This window comes from Mirounga angustirostris, unplaced genomic scaffold, assembly GCF_029215605.1.
Source record: "Mirounga angustirostris isolate CCGP_5_RB_7025 unplaced genomic scaffold, mMirAng1.0.hap1 SCAF_9, whole genome shotgun sequence".
In the NCBI taxonomy this organism is placed as follows: Eukaryota; Metazoa; Chordata; class Mammalia; order Carnivora; family Phocidae; genus Mirounga; species Mirounga angustirostris.
In genome coordinates this window covers 63,325,742-63,345,237 of record NW_026991717.1, presented here as the reverse complement: position 1 = coordinate 63,345,237, position 19,496 = coordinate 63,325,742, and the positions used below count along the sequence as shown (strand labels likewise).

Genomic DNA, 19,496 nt, shown 5'->3' with positions numbered 1-19,496 from the left:
TGTATATACACACACTCCCCTCTTTATTTCATCAAGCAGCAGCACTGTTTATTTTTCCAAGTTTAAAAAAAAAAAAAAGTCAAGAACCCTCTGGCAAGATTTTTACTTTGCAGTCTTAGGGCCCATGATTTTACTTTCAATAGGACTCTGTCAGGGGTATTTTGAAAAATACTTAGGTTTGGTGAAACTAAAAATACTCAATACCTTTTCTCCATAAAATTGTTTAAAGGGAAAATGGAGATCCTTTGATCTGGAGCCTCACTCAGCAGTTCATCTTACATGTGACATCTGTGCCGAGCTATAGAGAAGGAACAGCGCTGTCATGATGTCAACTTCTGGCAAGTCTCTTGGCTCCCAGAGGTCCAGCCTTGAGCCATCAATCCTCCCAAACAGAAGCCGCTCGTCACAAGCTATTTTGCAGAGCAACTGGGCACAGCCAAACTGTACTTCTCAGGCCTTTCTCCTCTCCCTTCCCTCATCTTCACCGCCCCCATCTCTTTTTCCTTTTCAATCCCTTCCTTCTTTTATTAATTCTTTTGATTATCAAAATCAATTCTTGTTCAAAGGCCCACTGCCTCCCTGTTAAGATCCTTCACCCCAATTACATTCAAGTATCAGACACATTCCCCATCACTTCTTCCAACTTGTCTCCAGTCTCAATGCATTGGGGGTAAAAAAAAGACCTTGTGGGGTGATGATATGTCATTAGTATATCTAGAACCTTGTGGGACTCTTAGGGGGCACAGGAGTTACTTAGGACTATTGTTAATACTGTAACTAATTACCACACATTTGGTGGCTTAAAATGACACAGATTTAGGGGCACCTGGGTGGCTTAGTTGTTGAGTGTCTGCCTTCAGCTCAGGCCATGATCCCAGGGTCCTGGGATCGAGTCCCACATCGGGCTCCCTGCTCCGCGGGAAGCCTGCTTCTCCCTCTGCCTGCCGCTCCCCCTGCTTGTGCTCCCTCTTTCTCTCTGACAAATAAATTTTTTTAAAAAGGTGACATTTCAAAAAAAAATGTAGTATTTGTGACATCTCACAACTTATTTTGATTTATCAGTGTATCATAACACCAAAACTAGAAAGCTAACAAAATGGAGAATTGGGATGATGGGCAGAATTCTAAGATGACTGCAACATTCCCCCACTCCCAGTGTGCGTGCCCTGTATAATCCTCTGCCTCTGGGTGTGGACGGGGCCTGTGGCTAGAGTGGGATGTCACCCCCTTGGCTGCTTACATAACATATGAGACCCGAGTCAGAGCCCACCGGCCTGAGATCCTCCTGCTGACTTTGAGGAAGCAAACTGTCGTGTTGTAAGAGGGCCATGTCACTACAAACTGACAGTGGCCTCAAGCACCTGAGAGTGACTCCCAGGGGACAGCCGGTACACCCCAAGAAAATGAATTCTGCCATCAACCCGAATGAGTTTGGAAGAGGACATCAAGCCCAGGACGAGATCACAGCCGCAGCTGACATCTTGATTTTAGCCTGCTGACACCCTGAGCAGAGGATTCAGCTGCCCTGTGCCCAGACTCCCGATTCCCGAAAACTGTAAGGCAGAAAAATGTGTCCTGTTTTAAGCCACTATGTTTGTGGCCATTTGTTCAGCAGTACTAGAAAACCAACACAGTTGGCAAATATGGAATTTGAACAGACAACTAGTTACATGGATAGACTTTGGGAGGGTCAACAACTATCTGAAACTGTATGAAAATTTTAGAGTGCTCATACACATGTGCATTTAACTAAGGAATGGGTCCAAAACTTGCAGCAGACTCTCAACAAGCCGGTGGCCAATACAAATGAAGAACACTAAATCAAGGGTCTAATGAAACAGTCAAAAAATAATTTTTTTTAATTTATTTATTTTGAGGCGCCTGGCGGGGCTCAGTCGTTAAGCGTCCGCCTTCGGCTCAGGTCATGATCCCAGGGTCCTGGGATTGAGCCCCGCATCGGGCTCCCTGCTCTGCGGGAAGCCTGCTTCTCCCTCTCCCACTCCCCCTGCTTGTGTTCCTGCTCTCGCTAACTCTCTGTGTCAAATAAATAAATAGATCTTTTAAAAATATATATATTTATTTATTTTAGAGAGAGTGAGCAAGGAGGGAGGAGAGGAAGAGGGAGAGAGAATCTCAAGCAGACTCCCTGCTGAGCGTGGAGCCCAAAGTGGGACTGGATCTCATGACCCTGAGATCATGATCTGAGCCGAAATCAAGAGTCAGATGCTTAACCAACGGAGACACCCAGGCACGCCCAAAAATAATTTTTGAGATGTTTCTTTTGAGGTCCACATCTGGCACGATAGCAAAGAATAGGGAGATCCTACAAACAGAAAGTAGGGACTTAATAAACCATTCTTTGCTAATATTCTTCCATCTTTTACCACATAGGGTAAGGTGGAGAGTGGAGATGTGGCAGTGTATTTCATTGCAAAGCATTTCTGGAGGGAAAAATACAGTAGAATTCTCTCCCTCAATGTAGGTCACTGCCTTTAAGAGTACCAGCAGACAACAGACAGTGCCCACCACATGCTGAAGTTACCTTCCTCAACTGTCATCTTTACCTCACGCCCTGCCCCCTTCCCTAACACTCTACTGCGGTTCTTTGTTGCTCTATAGATAAATGCTTCAAAACCCTTCTGCAAGCTTCCCTGAATGAATTCAAAGTCCTCTCCCTTCATCTCAGGAGTATCTGCACAAACTCTTTTCCACCCATTCAGATGCCCAAAGCCTGGTGGAGTGACACTTTTTATTACATGATTTCCTAGCAAGAGAAAAAGTCAGCCTGCCTGGGAATCTAACCTATACTGCTTTGAGTTCAAAGCACCTACATTCATGTAATGTTAACACCATGCTACATACTGATCCCTACTGAATGATCCAAAAGCTAAAATGGAAGGACACTCAGAAATAAACCCTGGATTAGCACTGCAAATGAGATTGCTGTTAAATGGACAAGGGCTAATGAAGCTATAATTATTTTATCCAATTCAATACTTATTTCCCGAGCACTTGCAAATATGCAATCCACTGGGTTAGGCCCTATGGAGAATACAAGCAAGTTTGTTACATTCCCAAGGTTAGAATGTGACAGCGACAGAGGCATGAAAACCATCCAGTAAATTCTCTTAAGGCAGGAAGAAATTTGTTGTATAACAGAGATACCAACAACGTTATGGGGGAGAGGAAAAGGTATGAAGTCTGCCTCGGTGGGCTTAGGAGAGTAAGTAGATGAGGACAGATGGAATTTTCCTTTAAATTGAAGGAAGATGCAAAGGCAGAGGGAAAGCCGAAAGTGCATAGTAGATGCAGAGAGGGTGAGGCGTGTGAGAAGGGGGAGCATCAGCTGAAAACTGGGCACGACAGGACATGAAGTCTAGTTGGCAAAGCAGGAGAACCCCCAACTGGAAGAGTCATAATAGACAAACTTCATGTAGGTAATGGAACGCCAGGAAGGGACTTTTATTGTGTTACTGTTGTTGCTACTGCTATTTTGTGTGTGTTTAATCGTAAGAGTTACAGAACCTAAACGGTGCTTTAAGAAAGTAACTCTAACAACAGTAGGGAAAATGGTTTGTAGAAGCAAGATTTCAGAGAACTGAAACCAGTTAGGAATCCATTACAGTGGTGCAGGTTCTGACAGCTAACAGTGATTGAACACTAAGCACGATACTTGTAATATCTCATTTAATCTCAAGACATTCTCACAAGGTAGACACTAGTACTAACCTCACTCTCTGGTTGAGAAAGGTGAGGCTTTGAAAAGTTAAGTCACTTGCCCAAGGTCATAAAGCTAGTGGGTGGCAACACCAGGTTCCCAAATCAGCTCAGGCTGCCGACCCCAAGTTTTTCCTCCATTCTATCTCAGATGACAAGGTCTGGATTAGGGCAATGGCAGGTGGTATAGGAAATTATTTTGAGGGTAAAATCAATTGGACTTGGTGCCAGATTAGATTTTAGAATGGGCAAGAGAGAGAAATCAAATACTGAAAGATTTCCAGTCCAGGTGTCTACACGTGACAGTGTCACTACCAAAATGACGACAGGATAGGACAGAAAACACCAACCCTGGCTGTAGCAAATGCAGAACTACCGGATCTGTGGCCTTGGTTTGTACATTAGCACTCCACTCTGTAAGAAACTGACCAACCATGCACTAAAGTTCTCCTTGATAATGGATATTCAGTGGAAGGTCTACCTCCAAGGAGACTAACCAGGTGGGATGCACTGATAATTCACCACCACCAGCCAGCCAACCCCCACGACTGCTATTCCATTCACTTATTTTTCATCTTATTACCTTCCTGGTCCTCCTTTTGACCAATCTAATCATTAACCGTATCGCCAAGCATAAATGTGCAAGGCCACGTGGTAAAATTTAAATGGACATAATCACCCCGTTAATGGTTCTGATTAGATTTTCCAGGCAAGGGGCGCCTGGGTGGCTCAGTCGTTAAGCGTCTGCCTTCGGTTCAGGTCATGATCCCAGGATCCTGGGATCGAGCCCCTCATCAGGCTCCCTGCTCGGCGAGGAGCCTGCTTCTTCCTCTCCCACTTCCCCTGCTTGTGCTCCCTCTCTCGCTATGTCTCTGTCAAATAAATAAATAAAATCTTAAAAAAAAAAAATTTCCAGGCCAGATATTAAAGCTACTGGGTAAAATGAAATCAACTAGCCATGCTTTTCTCCAAACCTCACAAGATGAAGAATGCAAAACTTTAAGTTAGGTACTGGGGCACCCAGGTGGCTCAGTAAATTAAGCTTCCTCTTGATTTCGGCTCAGGTCATGAGATTGAGTCTTGCCTGGAGCTCCACAATGAGTGTGGACCCTGCTTAGGATTCTCTCTCCCTCTACCCCTCCCCTCCGCTCACATGCATGAATGCACACACTTTCTCTCTTCTCTTAAAAAAAAAAAAAAAAGTTAGGTATCATGAGGCTTTATTAAGTCCCAAGTTGACTTAAGTTTACAGTCTCTGTATGTATGTCCAACAAACAGGTGGTTTATACTTCAATGCTTTAATACTGGTCACCTTCCTCTTCTTTTCATCAATCTTCCTTAGAACTGTTATCTTTTTCCAAAACACTTACCTATGGTAGAAATCAACCTCCCTCCTTAATGACTCCCCAAGAGTTGACAACCCATCAGGCACTCACAAGTGACTTCTCACATAATGATTTGTTGATGAGACCAGTCCTAAAGTTTGTGAAACCATCCATTTTCACCAGACCAAGCCTTCTCCTCACCTCTCTCAACTAATATTAGGCTGTCATCCCTTTATATAGACTGACCCCTCCTTGAGTAACAAACTCCAAAGTTTTTCCATTTCTTCAATCACTTTTCTTTCATTCTTGCTGTGTATTTTTAACTGCATATGGACAGTGGCTCGCATGTGTTACATGATGTGCAGTTCATCTTGGTGTCAAATAAGTCATCTCTTGCATGCATGCAGAATTCATCATTATCTCTTCAAGTTTTTAAAAAAATATTTATTTATTTGAGAGAGTGTGCAAGGAGGTGGGGGAGGCTCAGGGAGAAAGAAAATCCCAAGCAGACTCCCCACTGAGTGCAGAGCCTGACTGGGGGCTCCATCTGACGACCCTGAGATCATGATCTGAGCCGAAATCAAAAGTAGGTCGCTTAACCAACTGAGCCACCACCCCATCTCTTCATGTTTTATCATCTTTACTTTCCCAAGAGCTAATAAGATTTGAAGTAATAGAATGCTCCTTCTTATCACTTTCATAGACACTACATGAAGTTAGTAACATTCACAAAACCCCTCAAAATTAAGTACAAGCCAAGCTAACATAAATCTACCATAGACTAATTAATAGTCTACCACAGACTTTAATTGAAAATGGAAGCCAGTACACAACCAATACCGCCATCTGTTGGTAGCAGTCAGAATTGGCTCACTTGTTAGGAATCATTGCCTTGTTTCTACCTGTCCCGAGTCAGAGGTTTTTAAAAAAAATTTTTTTTTAAGATTTTTTATTTATTTATTTGAGAGAGAGAGCACATGAGAGGGGGGAGGGTCAGAGGGAGCAGCAGACTCCCTGCCGAGCAGGGAGCCCGATGCGGGACCCGATCCGGGACCCGATCCAGGGACTCCGGGATCATGACCTGAGCCGAAGGCAGTTGCTTAAACAATAACCAACTGAGCCACCCAGGCGCCCCACAGGTTTTTAAATTCTTAAATATAGGAGATGCTATCTCACTTTTTGAACCTCACAAAAGTAAAAGCAACCATTTCTGAAAATATCTTAGATTACCATGACAATACAAATTTCAATGTCTACTGTTTCTTTTTTTTTTTTTTAAGATTTTATTTATTTTTTTGACACAGAGAGAGAGAGAGAGAGAGGAATCACAAGTAGGCAGAATGGCAGGGAGCTGCAGAGGGAGAAGCAGGCTCCCCGTCGAGCAAGGAGCCCGATGTGGGACTCGATCCCAGGACCCTGGGATCATGACCTGAGCCGAAGGCAGATGCTTAACGACTGAGCCACCCAGGCGCCCCTGTCTACTGTTTCTTTAACTACAAAGATTTGTCTTCAGTGAAATACCTGTCTTTGCATAATTCACATTAGATAAACAAATATTCTCATATCACTTTTAGAGCTGACACGTTAAAGACATTCCTGGGGTAATGCTCATGTTCTTACACACAAGCAAAATTTGGCTTCATAAATACTGGGTTTTTCAACACTATGTATCTGTAGATAGTACAGAGTATTAATTAGGAAGACTACTAGATCAAGAGCCAGCAACCAGATTCTCCTCCAGTCTGCCACTCTAAGAACTTGGCCAAATCTAGGACTTTGGTTCTATGAGTTTGGCCAAATCCTGACGCTCAACTTCTTTACATATAAAATGGGATTATAATGCCAATCCTCTTTATCTAATGGGTCTTTTGAAAAAAAGTGAAATAAAATATGTGAAAATGTTTTAAAAACTATGAATCATGATAAAAATGTCAAGTAGTCTCATCCTCTTGCTTAACTCAAAGAAGTTTCTCACACATACACACAAGTTTGTCATCAACTGTCATCAACTGGTTTATCTGGTGTGTATTTTTTTTGCAGATATCTGAATCCATTCTATATTCCTTACTTTTTTAAAAACAGCGTGTATTTTAAGGCACCTGGGTGGCTCGGTCAGTTAACTGTCTGCTCAGGTCATGATCTCGGTGTCCTGGGATGGAGCCCTGCACCAGGCTCTCTGCTCAGTGGGGAGCCTGCTTCTCCTTCTCCCTCTGCCCTTCCCCCCTGCTCATACTCTTTCCCTCCCTCTCTCTCAAATAAATAAATAATACCTTTTAAAAAAATAGCATGTATTTTTTTCAAAAGAATACTAGGCAGTAGAAAAAAAAAATCTGCAGCTTTCATGTACCTATGACCTCTTTCATGGTCCCTATAACATGCATTTAAAATTGATATTAAACACATAAAATAAGTAATGGACGCCACACTGCATTAAGGGGGAATTACAGGAATCTCTTTTCCCTTTTAACTTAGCAAATCTCTTTGCTAGCATCCTCTTGTACACAGGGAATTCAGGCCCAATGAAACTGGATTTCACACACCTTCTCTCTATCTTCTAGAACACTAGATCAGTGTGGGATGCAGTTCTCAAAAATAGTGTCCTACCAATTGTTCCAGTGGTAGAGGTATAATGTTAACAGTGTTATGTTTATGTTGGTGATGTTTATACTTTAATTTCTATTGCCATTATTATGGAATGTGCTATCCAGTATCTCATGAAAGCTAGCATTTTTCTTAGCCTATATTCTGGTGGGAAATTTTTGCAGTGGCCAGGTAAATGCTCTAAGTGGTCTACAGTATCTTTTGTCCCCTTAAGGTAGTCTCAGAATCAGGGGGTGGGAGGGGTGGACGGGTATATAGTTACTTCTCCAACTCACAAATCCAGTTATCTTTTCCAGTTCCAGAGCTTGGCTGCTATATCTGCTTGATGTCATTTTTATCCTATTTTTCTTAATAAAGCAATTAAAAGCCTCACAAGAAAACCCAATTACTGAGTCTAGCAGCTCTGAGAACCCCTAACGGAAATCCATGTCAGTCCCCGGGGCTATTTATATTATCTCCTCTTTTATTCTTTAGCTTGTTGTCTCATTAGGCTTAGAGACGTCTCTTTTATCAAAGTTACTGTTGCCAGGAAACATAAGAACAAGATGGAGAACAAAAGCTTAAGAACCAAATAGGTTGATCTTCACCCTTCTCCCCATCAACACAGACATGTTCAAGTAAACATCCCTGAACACACTCATTTACTATCATGTTCACCCAGACCCACCCCCAAATCCAAATGTAGGCTGTAAACACAACAGATGCCCCATCAAACATGAGCAAATACTTCTCTAAATATTGCCCTTTATCAAATTAGCACCCACCTAGGAACTAGGTCAGACGCACTACACCTCCTGGTTTCCAACTCCATGCTCCCTCCCCAACATAATGGAGTATTTCCTGAAAGGAGTGTTCAAAATAGGGAGACAGGTGCATTGTCCTTCATCACATATACTTCTTGCCTTTAGTTATGAAACCACTTTAAAGCTCTTTGGATAATAGAGCTCATCATTATGCCAGCAAACGGAATGGGACAAAATAATAATAATAACCAGAATGACAGTCAGGGAGGGTTGGCTGGCTGAAGGGCCATTTTTTTTTTGAAGTCAGGTGAGCAGCGCATTCAAGAAACCTCTGTGTGTTTAGGCTCCGAGGATGTGGTCCTTCCTGAATACCACAGCTGGGATAATGAGAGCAGGCAGTGCTTGCTGTACATGTGTGTGCCTATCCCTGAAAGGTGATCCATCTTGTTGGGAGACTACAGTGAGAGGTTACTGAGTGCTATCATGGTACCACAATGGTACCAAAAGTACCACATCTAGGAGAAGAAGTCTAGAGAACAAATGGGATCAACTTAGCATTTCAGAGACTATCTGGCTTAACCCTTCACTCAAAAAGTGAAGACAATGAGGTCTTAAAAGGTTAAGTGATTTGTCCAAGACGACAAAGCAGGTTAGAGGCAGAGGTAGGACTAAAACCCAGTCTTTAACTCTCCGTCCAGGGCTGAAACCTTGAACAATTATGGTATGCTTCAGGGAAGAGCCATCTCACCTCATTCTGTGATGGTGGGAGAATATGTCACAGAGTCACATATCCCTGGCTAGAAGAGGTCATCAGTTGATTTTTAAATGCCTGTAGAACACCTAAAGCAACTTTATGCCAAAGATCTCTACTGAAACCCTGAGGCCAGTTCATTGTACCACACTTCACATCCTGTCATACGTCCAAAATTGTACTCTTTTATATTCATCCCTACATTGCTCAGGGCTTCTTCTCTTCTCCCTGACCTTGCTTTCCTCCTCTCTCTTCTACTCCTACCTCACACTGTACCCTTGGAACTTCTTATCCATGATCAAGACAAACACTTAACAATGTCCTGGCCACCTCACAGACTCCTCCCTGTAGCCCTGGGCCTTAACTAAAACCTGGGCCATGCTTCCCCATTGGATACTATTCATTCTCCTATGCATTCCACCCCGGGGATGGGAATTGGGTCATCAGATTCCTCACTTCTCACTGCTACATCTAGAACATTGTCCTACTAAATTCATGTAAACCTTGGCTCCTTACAGCTCATGTTACCTGGCTATACCTCCTTCTACTCCTTCTTTATTTTTGTAATCTGCAAGCCTCTGTGTAACTCCTTATCCACTTAAGATCTTAGCACCTGACTCATAGCCTCAGTCCGGCCCAGGCCTTACCATTATCTAGGATAATTTCCAAGTCTCATGTGGGTAACCAGACCCACAATTCCTGCACCTGTCAAATCCAATGAACTTGACCTTCTTTTTGCTTCACTTACACAGTGAATACCCTCAACCTGGTAATCTCTTCTCAGAATTTCTCAGAAACACTCTCTAGTTTTTCACCTCCCACTCACTTCTAAAACCACAGCAACTGACCCGAACACTCTTTGGAAACTGTTCTTTCCCAAGGTCATCATGCATTCCTCTTTGCCAATCCAATGGACATTGTCTAGTCTTTGCCGGGTTTGATGCCACTGATCATTCCTTCCTGGAAATTCTCTGCTCTCTTTGTTTCTGGGGTACTTCACTACCACAGTGTTCCTCCCACCACTATGACCGGTCCTTCACTGTCTCCTTCATGTGACCCCTTTTACTTGCTTTTTAAAGTGCCTTCTCAACACTCTCATTGGGTGAACCCGTCCACACTTTCATGGATTATTCTTCAAATCTCATGATTCTACATTTATACCCTCAAGCTTTAGATTCTTATACCTAACTGGATATTCAACAAGCACTTCAAATTCAACTCTAACAAACTTAAAACCTTATCTCCTGTATGCCCTATTTTATCCCACCTGCTTTTCCCCCTGAACTCAATCTCTCTTTACTGATAGCACCACCACAGATACCCAATCCAGAAACCTAATCATCCTCCTCCAGTCCACCTTAACCCAACCTTCACCCCAATATCTGGTCAATCGCCAAGTCCTGACAATCCTATCTCCTATAGTTCTTGAATTTGTCACCCCTATGAATTTCTTCACCCCTACTGCCACAACTTGTTCTGAGCCCTCATCATAACTTCACCTAGAATTCTACAACAGCCCCCTAATTGGTCTGTCTGCCTAAAAGCTTATCTCCCTCAAGTCCACCCTTCACACAGTCAACAGCATGATTTTGTAAAATATAAACCTGCCCTTGTCCTGCCCTGTTTGAAACTACTCTGTGGGGGCACCTGGGTGGCTCAGTCGGTTGAGCACCTGTCTTCAGCTCGGGTCATAATCACAGGGTCCTGGGATTGAGCTCCACATCAGGCTCCCTGTTTGGTGGGGAGCCTACTTCTCCTCCCGCTCCCCCCTGCTTGTGCTGTCAAATAAATTTTAAAAATCGAAAGAAAAGAAACAAACAAACAAACTACTCTGTGATTCCGAGGCTCAGGGGACAAATTCTAAGCTTCCTAACCAGCCATGTTCAGCCTTGTGGGATCTGATTTCTGTCCATTCCTCCAGCCTCACCTTTCAACACTCTCTGACCTAAATTTATGCTCTAGCCATCTGAACTGCCTATGATTTCCATGTACCACAGTGAGCTTTCACTGGAGGATTTCCAGCACTTAGCACAGGAATTTTAACTATTTGTTTATATTTCTGTCTTCCCCAATAGACTGTCAGCTGATTCTCAAAGGCGGGGCGGAGAGGATATATCTTATTCATCATTGTATCTCCAGCATCTAACAAAGTGGTTGGCATATACTTAGTATTCAATTAATACTGAAGAATGAGTGGACATATTTGGAAACTTCCTACTAAATGGCATGACAGGGTGCCTGGGTGGCTCAGTTGGTTAAGCGACTGCCTTCGGCTCAGGTCATGATCCTGGAGTCCCGGGATCGAGTCCCGCATCGGGCTCCCTGCTTGGCAGGGAGTCTGCTTCTCCCTCTGACCCTCCCAACTCTCCCCCCTCTCATGCTCTCTCTCTCTCAGTCTCTCTCTCTCAAATAAATAAATAAAATCTTTAAAAAAAAATAAAAAATAAATGGCATGACATACAGATGATCGCTACCTGCATTGTGAGCACAGTGTAATGTATAAACTTGTCAAATTACTACGCTAAACACCTGAAACTAATGTAACACTGTGTGACAACTATAATTCAAACAAATAAATACATAAATTAAATAAAAGGCATGACATGTCTTTTTTTTTTTTAACCAGTAAAAAATCGGTTTATTTGGAAATAGCAGAAAATTGCAATCTGGGACAGGCAAGCAATGGCACCACCACAGGTAAGTCTGCAGAACCAGGGAGAGGAGGCTCTCTCTTTTATAGAGGAAAAGCGGGAGTTGGGAAGGCTGTTATAAACTAAAAACCCATTGGAGTAAACTGGAAGTTTGATGTATACTGGCCTCTCATTGGCTGGCTTGTGACAGTTACTCATATATATAATGGTATAGGTCAGTACAGATAATCACTGAAGTGGTCCAGTGGCAATTTGGCAGTTTGAAGAAATAGTTTTATTCCCCTATGCCTTACAAATTTGAAATACAAAATTGATTAGGATTTTTCACAGCCATCCTGTTATGTTCTTCATAGTGTTACGTTTCACACCCACCACACTTTTTTTTATGTTCTGTTGGCTGGCATATAGTGATGTAGCGTTCAACGATGCATTAGTTGCACACCCACCACACTCTTTTTTTTTTTTAAAGATTTTATTTATTTATTTGAGAGAGAGAGAGAATGAGATAGAGAGAGCATGAGACGGGGGAGGGTCAGAGGGAGAAGCAGACTCCCCGCTGAGCGGGGAGCCCGATGCGGGACTCGATCCCGGGACTCCAGGATCATGACCTGAGCCGAAGGCAGTCGCTTAACCAACTGAGCCACCCAGGTGCCCCCACCCACCACACTCTTAAAAAAAGTAGTACTTGGTGCAGCTAATCCCTGCTAACATATTTTAACATCTTTCTGTGTTGCTGTTTGCCAACAAAATTCGCATTTTTCACTGTTACTAATGTATTGTGTTTTTATCCCCTGTTCGCACAATAAACGGATGGTTCACAAATTCTCATTAAGGCCTAAGTTTACAATTAAAGTAGTAACAGAAATACTAGAACTCACAATAATATTTTAAATATAAATAGTAAATTTCATTCTAGTACAAATCAGTGAAGGTGGTCCAATCAACTGCCAAGGAATATACTGGACAAAATTATTCCATTTCTAAGCGTGTTTCTATCATAAACATTTACCAAAGACTGACTTGAGGCAGTCAAAGAACTTTTACATCATTTCAAACTAAATTTCAAAAATTACACAGCAACATGCCTATTAAACTTAAGTTTTTTCAGAAAATGATGCTTTTCGGTATGAAACTGGTTCATTTTGTCATGAAGGGCAGAAAATAGACCAAAACTACAGAAGCAATAGTCCAAGTTGCATTCCTCATACAAAACAAATAAAGATTACTCTATTTCCAAGAAACTCAGCGTGCCAGACACCAGGTTAATGACAAATAAAATGCTCAGAGGAAAATCAGACTACACAAGTATTGACAAAATTATTAACAGCTCTGTTCGGCATCGCACATCCACAGCAACACGGAAGAGTAATTCCAGTCACATTTGCACTAGTTTGTATTGTGTTCCACAGTTAGGTGAAATCAGTGATGCACAGAGCAGACATATCAATTATCATATGAATGGGACATATTCGAGGTAGAAGTGCTTAAAAACACTTGGTTCTGAATACCACCAAAACCCCAATCTATAGAAGAGGTGTTTCATCTAACTTGTCTCCAGAGAGGGAGACAAACCATATGAAACTCCTAATCTTAGGAAACAAACTGAGGGTTGCTGGAGGGGGTGGACGGATGGGGGTAACAGTGATGATGGACACTGGGGAGGGTATGTGCTATGGTGAGCGCTGTGAATTGTGTAAAACTGATGAATCACAGACCTGTACCCCTGAAACAAATAATACATTATATGTTAATAATAATTTTTAAAGAAGTTTTAAAAAGAAGTCCTGAAAGTATATACAAAATGTTGAAAATTAAAAAAGAAATTTTATGCCAGACACCCACACTGCTTTATTCACTAAAACAGGTGACACCCAACAACATGCCTCCTAATCTCAATCCAGTGTTGTCGAAAATAGTTTTAACTATGAACATAATCAAATCAGAGCCCCTGAGCATTTATTTTCTCAGCATGCTCAACAAAGAAATGGGCCCCAGACTGACTGAGTACTAGAATATGCAAACTTTTGAAATGAGGAAAGAAACTAAAGTATTTCTGTTCCACACAGCTAACACCGGGGAGGAGCCACTCCATGATTTCAAGTGGCTGATGTCAGCAATATAGCTAGTTATCCTGATTTTCTTCATCCTTTCATTCAGGACAAAAACATGTTTATTTTGAATATTGAGAATAAGCTACAGAGATTCTTTGAGAAGACAAATGGCCAATTTGAGGGAGATGTCCTCGTAGACTTGTAGACTAAGCCTCTAAAGAAACACTGACTCTGGGCATCTGGGTGGCTCAGTCGTTAAGCATCTGCCTTTGGCTCAGGTCATGATCCCAAGGTCCTGGGATCGAGCCCCGCATCGGGCTCCCTGCTCCGCGGGAAGCCTGCTTCTCCCTCTCCCACTCCCCCTGCTGTGTTCCTGCTCTTGCTATCTCTCTGTGTCAAATAAATAAATAAAACCTTTAAAAGAGTAAAAAAAATAATAAAGTTTATTTTGTCTAAGTATAGCTACCTCAGCTTGGTTTTTGGTTGTGTGGAATATCTTTTTCCATCCCTTTACTTTTAGTCTGTGTGTGTCCTTACCTCTGAGGTGAGTCTCTTGTAGGCAGCATGTAGATGGATCTTGCTTTTTCATCTTTTCAGCCACTGTCTTTTGATTGGCACATTTAGACCTGTTTTGTTTTTTTTTTTAAAGATTTCATTTTTGAGGGATGCCTAGGGTGGCTCAGTCGGTTAAGCATCTGCCTTCAGCTCAGGTCATGGTCCCAGGGTCCTGGGATCGAGTCCTGCATCGGGCTCCCTGCTCAGCGGGAAGCCTGCTTCTGCTTCTCCCTCTCCCTCTCCCACTCCCCCTGCTGTGTTCCTGCTCTTGCTCTCTCTCTGTGTCAAATAAATAAATAAAATCTTAAAAAAAAGAAAGAAAGAAAGAAACACTGACTCTATTCTTCAGGTGAAAAAGCTTGCCATCATTTCTGGACACATGTTCCATCTGAATTATCCAACTTCCCAAAATGACAGTCATCACACATTCATTGCCGCTCTTAACAGACTCTAATTATGAAGTATTTTCTGTCTTAGTAAAAGAAGGAGAAAGAAAAAAACAAATACTGGATATGGAACTTGTCATCTAGCTAAATAATTAGATATTTTATTTAGAAAATGCAAATAATATTTTTCACTGATGAGAAAAACATTTACTATGAATTTTTCAAGCATGGTTTTCTTTTCAGCTTAACAGACATTTATTACTTATCTGTTGGGAAGCATGGTTTTTATTATTAAAATTTTTTATCTTTTAAAAAATTTCACCTCGGGCGCCTGGGTGGCTCAGTCGGTTAAGCGACTGCCTTTGGCTCAGGTCATGATCCCAGGGTCCTGGGATCGAGTCCCGCATCGGGCTCCCCCTGCTCTGCAGGGAGCCTGCTTCTCCCTCTGCCTCTGCCTGCCACTCACCCTGCTTGTGCTCTCTCTCTCTGTCAAATAAATAAATAAAATCTTTAAAAAAATAAAATAAAATAAATTTTAAAAATAAAAAACTTAAAAAGATAGTGAAGGTGGTTGAGCACTTAATGATACGGTGTGGACAACAGATATGTTAAAGCAAAGACTAAAAACATTAAGAACATGTGCCAGGCATTCTGCTATGTGTTTTGCATATATTAGCCCATATCCTCCCACCATTAGGATACGGATAAATAAGAAAACTGAAGCTCAGTTAAATTACTTACCCTTTACTCTGCTTTTGGTTATCAAGAGTTTCAAAAGCTACTATTAAAAATGTATAAACACGAGTGCCTGGGTGGCTCAGTCGTTTAAGCGTCTAACTTCGGCTCAGGTCATGATCCTGGGATCCTGGGATCGAGTCCCACATTGGGCTCCCTGCTCAGCGAGGAGTCTGCTTCTCCTACTGCCCCCCCTTTTTAGGGGGTGCTCGCGGGCATGCGTGTGCCCTCCCTCTCATAAATAAATAAAATCTATTGAGATGCCTGGGTGGCTCAGTCCGTTAGGTGTCTGCCTTTGGCTCAGGTCATGATCCCAGGATCCTGGGATGGAGCCCCACATTGGAGAGCCTGCTTCTCCCTCTGTTTGTTCTCTCTCTCTCTCTGACAAATATATAGATAAAATCTTTTAAAAATATAAATAAAAAAGGGCGCCTGGGTGGCTCAGTTGGTTAAGCGACTGCCTTCGGCTCAGGTCATGATCCTGGAGTCCCGGGATCGAGTCCCGCATCGGGCTCCCTGCTCGGCAGGGAGTCTGCTTCTCCCTCTGACCTTCCTCCCTCTCATGCTCTCTGTCTCTCATTCTCTCTCAAATAAATAAATAAAATCTTTAATAAATAAATAAATAAAATCTTTTTTAAAAATGTACAAACAGGGACACCTGGGTGGCTCAGTCAGTTTAGTGTCTGACTCTTGGTTTTGGCTCAGGTCAGGCTCTCAGGGTCATGGGATCGGCCTGCATCTGGCTCAGCGGTCAGCACTCATTAGGGAGTCTGCTTGAGATTCTCTCCCTCTCCCTTTGCCCCGCCCCCACTAGCACTTGCATGAAATAATAAATAAAAATGTACAAACAAAACTCTAGAACACCCTTCCTAAGAAACTACCTCATGGAAAAAGAAAACTGGACAAAGATTTTTTTTTTTTTTTTTTTAATTAAAAGGTATCTGTCACAGCACTATTTATCATGGTTTAACCAAGAAACACCATAATGGTTTGCGGGCCAAGGCAAGACGGCGGCCACTGAGGGGGTCGGAGAGGCTGCGCAGGGCAGAAAGTCCGGGCAGCCGGAGCCACCACCACCCCAGCCGCACCCTCCGCCGCCCCAGCAGCGGCAGGAAGAAGCTATGGCAGCTGAGCCCCGAGAAGCAGTGGCGTCCCCTATGGACGATGGGTTCCTGAGCCTGGACTTGCCCACTTACGTCCTGTACAGGGACAGAGCAGAATGGGCTGATGTAGATCCAGTGCCGCAGAATGATGGCCCCAATCCAGTGGTCCAGATAATTTACAGTGAAAAATTTATAGAGAAGTTTTTGATTATTTCCGGGCTGTCCTGCAGCGTGATGAAAGAAGTGAACAAGCTTTTAAACTAACCAGAGATGCTATTGAGTTAAATGCAGCCAATTAGACAGTGTGGCATTTTCAGAGAGTTCTCTTAAAGTCACTTAAAAAGGATCTACATGAGGAAATGAACTACATCACTGCAATAATCGAGGAACAGCCCCAAAACTCTCAACTTTGGCATCATAGGCGAGTTATTAGTGGAATGGCTAAAAGATCCATCTCAGGAGCTTGAGTTTATTGCTGATATTCTTAATCAGGATGCAGGAATTTAAACTTTGGGATAATGAGCTGCAGTATGTAGACCAACTTCTTAAAGAGGATGTGAGAAATAACTGTCTGGAACCAAAGGTACTTCGTAATTTCTTTCTTTTTTTTTTTTTTTTAAGATTTTATTTATTTGTGAGAGAGAGAATGAGAGACAGAGTGTGAGAGGGAGGAGGGTCAGAGGGAGAAGCAGACTCCCTGCTGAGCAGGGAGCCCAATGCGGGACTCGGTCCCCGGACTCCAGGATCATGACCTGAGCCGAAGGCAGTCGCTTAACCAACTGAGCCACCCAAGCGCCCCGGTACTTCGTAATTTCTAACACCACTGGCTACAATGATCGTGCTATACTGGAGAGAGAAGTCCAGTACACTCTAGAAATGATCAAACTAGTACCACATAATGAAAGTGCACGGAACTATCTGAAAGGGATTTTACAGGATCGTGGTCTTTCCGAATATCCAAATCCGTTAAATCAGTTACTTGATTTACAACCGAGTCACAGTTCCCCCTACCTAATTGCCTTTCTCGTGGATATCTATGAAGACATGCTAGAAAACCAATGTGACAAGAAGGACATTTTTAATAAAGCATTAGAGTTGTGTGAGATTCTAGCTAAAGAAAAGGACACTGTAAGAAAGGAATATTGGAGATATATTGGAAGATCCCTTCAAAGCAAACACAGCACAGAGAGTGACCCACCAACACATGTACAGCAATAACACCATCTGGAAGAACTCGATGGAATGCTTTTATTTTTTTAAGAGACTCTAAAGCGGGAGTTTAAAACTAAAGGGATCATTCCCTTTTGCCTGCGGTGTAAAACGTGCATTGCACAGGTACTGCTTTTTAACAAGAACTAAGTGTGATGCTTTGGGGCGCCTGGGTGGCTCAGTCGTTAAACGTCTGCCTTCAGCTCAGGTCATGATCCTAGGATCCTGGGATCGAGCCCCGCATCGGCCTCCCTGCTCGGCGGGAAGCCTGCTTCTCCCTCTCCCGCTCCCCCTGCTTGTGTTCCCTCTCTCACTGTGTCTCTCTCTGTCAAATAAATAAATAAAATCTTAAAAAAAAAAAAAAAGTGTGATGCTTCTTGGGTGCGCTGCTATTCAGACTAGTTATTTGATTCTTTTAAAGCAAAGTAATTTGGGGGGAGGGAGAAGAAACAAGTCCCATGAAGGAACTTTTGTAGCCTTATCAACATTTACTCTAATCCCTTAGCATCAGCTCCTCCCTAAAGGGAATATGCGTCAGAAGTTGCAGCATTAATGAACGCTGGTTACTTGTGAGTAATGGGTATAAGGTAACTTAAATTTGGGTCCAGGAAGCAGGGAATGCAGTGTTACATTAGGGCTGCTCTGCCACACTCACAGTATCCTGCAATCACTGTAACCAACTAATGCCAAAAGAATGGTTTTGTAATAAAATTATAGATGTATCCTAAAAAAAAAAAAAGGAACACCATAATGTCTAAAAATGTTAAGAATGATTAAATGACTGAATAATCAAATACTATATAAATATATGAAATGAGGTTTTCGAAGAATATTTAATTGTATAAGAAAATGCTCATGTTATATGAATATTCATTTTCTTAACTTCCTATGCTTTCAAAAAAATTCTTTACTATTTTACAGTGAGGAAAAAATATTTTAAAAATAATTAATTTAAAAAATTAAAGATAATAAAAGCTGGGGGCGCCTGAGTGGTTAAGTGTCTGCCTTCAGCTCAGGTCATGATCACACGGTTCTTGGATCAAGCCCCACCTCAGGTTCCCTGCTCAGTGAGGGTTCTGCTTCTCCCTCTCCCTCTGCCTTTTCCCCCTTGCTCATGCTCTTTCTCTCTCTCTTTCCGTCAAATAAATAAATAAAATCTTTGAGGGACACCCCGGGTGGCCCAGTCAATTAAGCTTCTGCCTTTGGCTCAGGTCATGATCCCAGGGTCCTGGGATCGAGTCCTGCATCAGGATCCCTGCTCGGCGGGAAGCCTGCTTCTCCCTCTGCGTCTCCCCCTGCTTGTGTTCCCTCTCTCTCTCTCTAGCAAATAAATAAATAAACAAACAATAAAATCTTTGAAAAAAAATAATAATAAAAGCGGGCCCAAGGACAAAATGCTAGCAAGTGGCTGAACTAGGACTTAAACTCACAACTCTCTGACTCTAGAGCCCTATGGCCCACTACCCAATACTGATCTTACCAGAAGTCCTATTTTTATCCCAGGAACATGATTCTCAAAAGAGAAACAGGTTTGGCATAGCCAAGTACTATTTTACAAAATAGACTATTATGACTATGAGCTTTCATAATTGAAAATATTGCCTCTAGCTCTGGCTGTGGGTTCTTGGTTTTGTGGTATAACCCACCAGACACACAGTTTGGTTTGAAC

At 42.4% G+C, this 19,496-nt stretch overlaps 1 protein-coding gene and 1 pseudogene across 2 annotated transcripts in view; one reads left to right on the top strand and one right to left on the bottom strand.

Moving 5' to 3' along the window:
- Nucleotides 1–19,496, bottom strand: part of GPR176 (G protein-coupled receptor 176) — a 109,211-nt gene that overhangs the window by 65,344 nt on the left and 24,371 nt on the right. The window lies entirely within an intron of this gene.
- Nucleotides 12,870–17,908, top strand: LOC123862000 (protein farnesyltransferase/geranylgeranyltransferase type-1 subunit alpha-like; annotated as a pseudogene).